Source organism: Bidens hawaiensis, unplaced genomic scaffold (genome assembly GCF_021521415.1).
Source record: "Bidens hawaiensis isolate Kalapana, Puna unplaced genomic scaffold, B.hawaiensis_p1.1 tig00038234_1, whole genome shotgun sequence".
NCBI classification, from domain to species: Eukaryota; Viridiplantae; Streptophyta; class Magnoliopsida; order Asterales; family Asteraceae; genus Bidens; species Bidens hawaiensis.
In genome coordinates this window covers 139,009-144,672 of record NW_027496720.1, presented here as the reverse complement: position 1 = coordinate 144,672, position 5,664 = coordinate 139,009, and the positions used below count along the sequence as shown (strand labels likewise).

General features: G+C 32.5%; 1 long non-coding RNA gene across 1 annotated transcript; it reads left to right on the top strand.

Moving 5' to 3' along the window:
* The first annotated feature begins 1,119 nt into the window (after positions 1 to 1,119).
* Positions 1,120 to 1,567, top strand: LOC143590246 (uncharacterized). The gene is made up of 3 exons (XR_013145441.1): positions 1,120 to 1,210; positions 1,267 to 1,425; positions 1,468 to 1,567. It is a non-coding gene; the product is annotated as an uncharacterized LOC143590246 (long non-coding RNA).
* Positions 1,568 to 5,664: the final 4,097 nt, after the last annotated feature.

Here is a 5,664-nt window from a genome sequence, read left to right as displayed (position 1 = left end):
GTGAACATATAAATACCTATATGTTGACAATAACTGTACTAACATATATTATGCATGAAAAGTTGGTATGCTTGAAATTTGGTTACAAGAACATAAATCATACACTGGGGTGCCAAGGATATTTGTCAAGATGTCTGATGAAGGAGCCACATAGGCAACAAGAAGGGCGTAATGTATAAAAATATATGACCAGCTGCAATAACAGAGTGGGACTGTTATTGTTATAAAATAGTAATAGTAATAATAATAATACTAATACTAAAAATAATAATAATAACAACAACAATAATAATAATAACAACAACAATAATCATAACAATATACTTCATCAGGTAATAAGAAAACATGATATTTAATCATCTTACCAAGCAACCTGAACTCCAACTGTCCCAAGATTTCTTGTAGCCATTGATACCTGAGCAATGAGCATGAAATGTTAAAATGAAATATAGTTTTTATTCGGTCACCTAATAATTTATGGTTGCTTGAGTGTTTAAGCTAAATAAAGTATTAGGGCAATATCATATATTATGCAAAATTACATATTTCCCCATATCATGGTTGAAGAGCATTATATATATATTATGTGTTGAAAACTCAATGATACCTATGAAGAATGAATTAGGTCAAACGTAAAAACTGTTGTAATTACCAATGATACTCCACCGGAGCCCAGTTGGGACATTGTCTTTACATTAACTTCAGCTATTATTAAGCCAGTCACAACCAGCATGATACCGATTTTTGTAATGTTGCATAATAAGATAAAAAAATACACATATATTCATGAGCCAAAAACAAGTATATCTATTGAGAAGGCAGAAAAGGTAATTAAATACCATATAAATCCAACAAAGAATGCAAGTGACCGCAGCGGCCAAAAAGCCAGCCTCCTGGGTAACTGCAGGAAGCAAGAATTCCTGCGCCAACCTGTTTACACAATTGACATCCGTCGTCATAAACATATAACTTGTGGGTCACAAACAAACAAAAGACATGCCAAGTAGACCTAATCTATGTATTTGGTAATGAAAAGTAGAAGTAGGCTATCTAATACAAATGATGTAAGTACGTAGGTAGATAGGTAGGAAAAGAGTGAATGTGTAATTATTACTTACAGTGGTTCCAGCAACGAGAAGGACCGAACCGGTGACGCTTCCTGGAGAGAAAGAGAGGACAACAATCAATTAATCAATCTGTAAGTAAGTAAGTAAGTAAGTATAATTTGAACATGAATATGAGAGTTACAGAAGCAGCAACATTAAGTTAAATAATAATAATAATAATACCAGGTTGCCTTTAAAGAGTAGCTGGATTGAGGTTAGAGAAGAGGCGCCTGTCAAACTCCAGTTGAGATTGTTGCTGCTGGTGGCGTTTGGAAGAAGAGAAGCATTTGGAGTTGAGTAAATGTATTTGTGGATTGGTGTAATGAGGAAGATGAAGAGGTGGTGGAACTTCACCACGGAGATTATGATGATGATGATGATGATGATGATGATGATTGGAAAAAGAAGAAGAAAGTGAAAACCCACCTCCTAATGTCACCACCACCATCTCTCTTTCTCTTCTTCCCTGCAGCGGGAAGAATTTTCTAACATAAACTAACCAGCTTTAGACACCCGTGTATTACACGGGATAAATTAATGTATAAATTATAATGAATAATTTAATATAAATAAAAAAAATGATAACTAAGCCTCTTTATATTATGTAAAAAATGTATTACAAATATGGTCGTACTAATATTTGACTTTTAAATCGAGAATGGGTTGCTATACAATCGGTATACGATAATGAAGCAATGCCACTGAAGGAAAATTTAAAACAATGAGGTCTTTCGATGTAAAAGATATAGCTAAAGTCTTTCACAAATTTTCAATATTTAATAAACATGGTTTGTTGTAGATTTTTGAATTTCACCAAGTATGTTGTGAAATATATTCTAACAATTATAATATGTAATTATTTATTTGTATAAAAATGTATAGATATAATACAAATAGAGTTTAAATAAAAATGAATAATTTAATTAAATATAATATAAATAGAGTATAAAAGGAAACTTAATAATTTTTTATATTTGCCATATATAAGCTTTGGAGGAAAAAAAAAATTGTAAGGATTAACCACAAACTAACACGTGTCACAATTATTTTACTTTATTAGAATAGGTAGATATAGATGGAAGAGTCATGTATCGATTCACACATATTCTTAATACTAAATCGTTAGTATTTAGTTTATCCGAAATTAATCACTAGAATAGTTTTGGTTTGGTAAGTAAGTTTTAGGGAGTGTTTGGGAGTCCTTATTTTTCTCTCCTTATAACTTATGAAATTGAATAAGTCCTTTTTTCTTCATTTTAGTGTTTGAGAACTTACAAGAACTTATGGGTTTCTCCTTATTGATAAGGTGGGTTTTGAATAAGTTGGGATATCCTAACTTATCTCCATATATGTTTTGAAATACCCTTTCCACCCCTATTCCCTTATTCCACCAAATCCTACACTTGTATAAAAATGTCCTTTTTGGTCATTTTACATCAATAAGTTAAACCAAACACTTTTTAAAAAATAACTTATTGACTTATATTAATCCAAACATTTTTTTTTTAAAACTCCTTATCAAATAGTCATAAGACCTTTTCTACTTATCACAAAAAGTTCTTTTCACCTTAAATAAGGAATTCCATACACACCTTAGAGAGAAATTAAAATAACATAAACTTAAAGACAATTTTTTTGTGTTTGTATATTTTTATATAGATAATCAAAGACTAGTAGGTGAGCCCGCGCGTTGCGACGAGAACACAATGGGGATTTGGATGTTATGAGTTCGGTTTGTGGCTGATACACAACCGAAATTCGATTGCATCGGTACAGTTCATGACTACACCCTAATTTTCTATTGGTTAATGCAAGAGATGTTTGTGTAAGTTGAGAAAAAAAAAACAATGATAACAAGACAAAGAGGTTAAGTTTTTTTTTCTTAAGGTCAACACAAGACAATTTGGAGGTTGGTACTTTTTTAACAGAAAGACAGACGGTCCAATTTGCCTGAATTAATATCTTTAAGGCAAGATATCATTTCCCTTGGCACTTGAAAGTGTGTAGTGGGCGACAAATTGAAGGAGTTTTGGGCGATAAGGGGCTACAACACCGTCTCATCGGCTACAAATGGGCGATATGTTTGGGGGGACACAAATCTACATCGCCTATGTGTATGTGTGTGTTTGTTGGAAATAATAATAAAAAAATTAAATGAAGGCAAGGGCCACACACCACTACACCCATAAAATAAAAACCGTCTCTTTGCTGACGTGGCACCACATGTCGGAAATCCCCATTTTGTAGCATTCCGCTACACGTAGCCTCAAGGAGTTTAGTAATTTTTATATAACAGATTCCTATCATACTATTATCTTGTTTTCTTAATAAGTATTAGTGATACATCCTATGATTAAATTATTAGAGATCGCCTTAGATTAGATTTGTAGAACCAAAATCGGATAGCAATTATGCGCAAATTCTTATTTCTATATATTACTTGTTTTAATTATAAAACCAATAATAATTATTTTTTTTCTAAGATTCCACCAAAAAAATATAAAAATTCGTGAGTCGTGTGCAACTAAACTCATCATATGAACAATCATATTTGCAATTGAAATATGCATAACATGTTGTTAATAATTATCACACACAAATTGTGATGTTGAAACAAAGTAAGTGTTCATGCAAGTGTTTTGATGTAATTTCCATTTGATGCACCTCAATGAACTCTCCAAGATAAATACAGCAAAAATTCAAATTAATTAAGAAAGAAAAAGAGCGAAAAACCATCCATTAATATGTTTAAATCAGATGCATATGATATATATTAACGGTAAATATACAAACCAGGTTACCACTATTTACAACTCAACAATTAGCATGCATTCTCGCAAACAAACATGAAAAGTCATCTTCATATCTCGGTTTCTCCACCCGCCTATTTTTCCATTTAACTGCTACAAAACATCCACAACAACATAAAACCAAACCAAACCAAACCAAAATTGAGCACATGAATTGTTGGTTTCAGGCCTCAAAACTCCCAACACACAATATAATTCACGTACAAATAATAAGTGTGCCATAATTAACCTCCAACTCTGCAAGTTTAATAACCTGCAGATATGATCCATATCTTCGACCCACATCTGACTACCCGACCTAGACCCGACCAATCAAGATTAACCCAGCAAGAATTGATGCAAACATATGTTAAAAAAAAGACATAATCCACAATATGCAAGTTTCTGGTTTTGGGTTTTTGATATGGTTTCGGTTCAGTCAAGTCATGGATTAAAGTGTTTGCGCAAAACTGAAATAACCGAAAGCCAAACAGAAACCATAGATTTGGCTTTATGCTTGGTTTTGCACGAATAGAAATTAAAAGAGAGTAATAACTCAAGATTCTTATAATGATGGTATATAAATTTTAAAAAGGTGGGAAAAGTTTAAAGTCAAGAACTTCAAAAGATACATTGCATTAGAACATTCGCATGGTCAACAGGAAAGTGCAGCGCATTCTGCCATTCTCCAAACAAGAAATAAAGAAAATTAGTTACTATTGTAGGAATATAGTAAGCTCACTCTCAAAGCAGAAGTGGAAAAATATCTAATCTTGTTGCAGATGCCATTGCTACTGCGGTTTTCGCTTCCACTTCTGTCATGAGGGTCGATTCATTTATTCGTATTAGAGACCTTTTTGTCTATCCATCCACTTGTGATCAAAATCTAGATTACACATCTGAAAAAAATAAATTTAAAATGGAGCAACACAAGTCGAGTTGAGCCAAAAAAGGCGAACGTATTAAAAGGATGGCATGCCAACTAACACAGCCCATTTAATATACAGGTTATGTCGGATTGTTGATTGACCCGTTTGTCGTTTACATTCATTAATAAGTATCTAAATTATTTAGGCACACTACAAGTTAGTCTAGTTTAATAACTTTTTACACCGAACACATTGCACTTCACATACTTTTCGTTGGTTTTAGCTCAGTTATGTCTGTTCGTTTATTTTCTTAACAAACGAACAGTAACAAAAAAACCTCGTTCGTTTAACTGTTCACATTCGGTCATTTGTTCAATTAAAGTTAAAAAAACGAACATGATAATGCTTAGTTCGTGCTTGTTCGGTTCGTTTATAGACCTAGTTTTTCGATTATAGTCATTAATATTAATAGAAGACGTACCTGGGCATCGTTTTTCCGATAATAATAGCGGCTATCCCTTGCAACTCATATGATGCAGTCTCCACTAACAACTTTAACCACCTATAAAATGGATGCAAAATAATAAGATTTCAAGTAAACTTTAACTATTGCCGACTTGTACTAAGAGATGTGCAAACATGGTCACAGACTTTGAACGAAATCAATATAACGGTGTCCTAGTAATTCATCATTCTGTCCTTCCTATCTGCATTATTATATAGTAATATAGATTTCAGCTTTTTGAAATAATAAAAATATATGTGAAACCAGTAAAGATGATTTGGAAACACAAGCATACAAAAGCAACCTAGACTCAAATCTTGATCTAGCATAATAATGCTGCATTTTGTTTTGGCGTGATATTTTCAAGTATTATTACGTATAAATTATCTCACCCG